General features: G+C 56.7%; 1 non-coding gene across 1 annotated transcript; it reads right to left on the bottom strand.

The window, feature by feature from the left end:
* Positions 1-378: 378 nt before the first annotated feature.
* Positions 379-460, bottom strand: trnal-uag (transfer RNA leucine (anticodon UAG)). The gene has a single exon. It is a non-coding gene; the product is annotated as a tRNA-Leu (tRNA).
* Between the last annotated feature and the right edge of the window lie 73 nt (positions 461-533).

Genomic DNA, 533 nt, shown 5'->3' with positions numbered 1-533 from the left:
AGCAGCCACAACAGCCAAAAGGCTGCCCTGGCAGCAGTGGGATTCAAACCCGCACCCCCGAAGAGACTGGAGCCTTAATCCAGCAACTTAGACCGCTCGGCCACACTACCCAGTGGGCCCTCCTTCCACTGGCCACTTCGTCCGGTGGAATGGCCGCCCCGATGCTGACTTTGCTGAAAAACTGCAGTCTAATCCTGTTTGCGTAAAACAAACCTGATCCCAAGCAAGGTTAACGCTTTCGGCTGTGTTGCTGGCATCTTGTTTGACTTGCATGTCCCTGGCGGGCCTGGCTGCTGTCAGGGAAAGTGTGCTCTCACAATATTTTCAAACCTTTATCGAGTACACGCAGGGCCTCTCGCCCTTGGTTAAAACCACTGCTGGCAGCGGTGGGATTTGAACCCACGCCCCCGGAGAGACTGGAGTCTAAATCCAGCGCCTTAGGCCACTCGGCCACGCTACCCCAGAGAACAGTGCTTCGTGGACCCTTATCGGCCCTTCCACCCTCCAGAAATAGAGGCAACGGCAGCCGTGGA

The sequence above is a fragment of the Sinocyclocheilus rhinocerous genome, unplaced genomic scaffold (genome assembly GCF_001515625.1).
Source record: "Sinocyclocheilus rhinocerous isolate Xijiao unplaced genomic scaffold, SAMN03320098_v1.1 scaffold41987, whole genome shotgun sequence".
NCBI classification, from domain to species: Eukaryota; Metazoa; Chordata; class Actinopteri; order Cypriniformes; family Cyprinidae; genus Sinocyclocheilus; species Sinocyclocheilus rhinocerous.
This window is presented reverse-complemented; position numbering and strand designations above follow the sequence as displayed.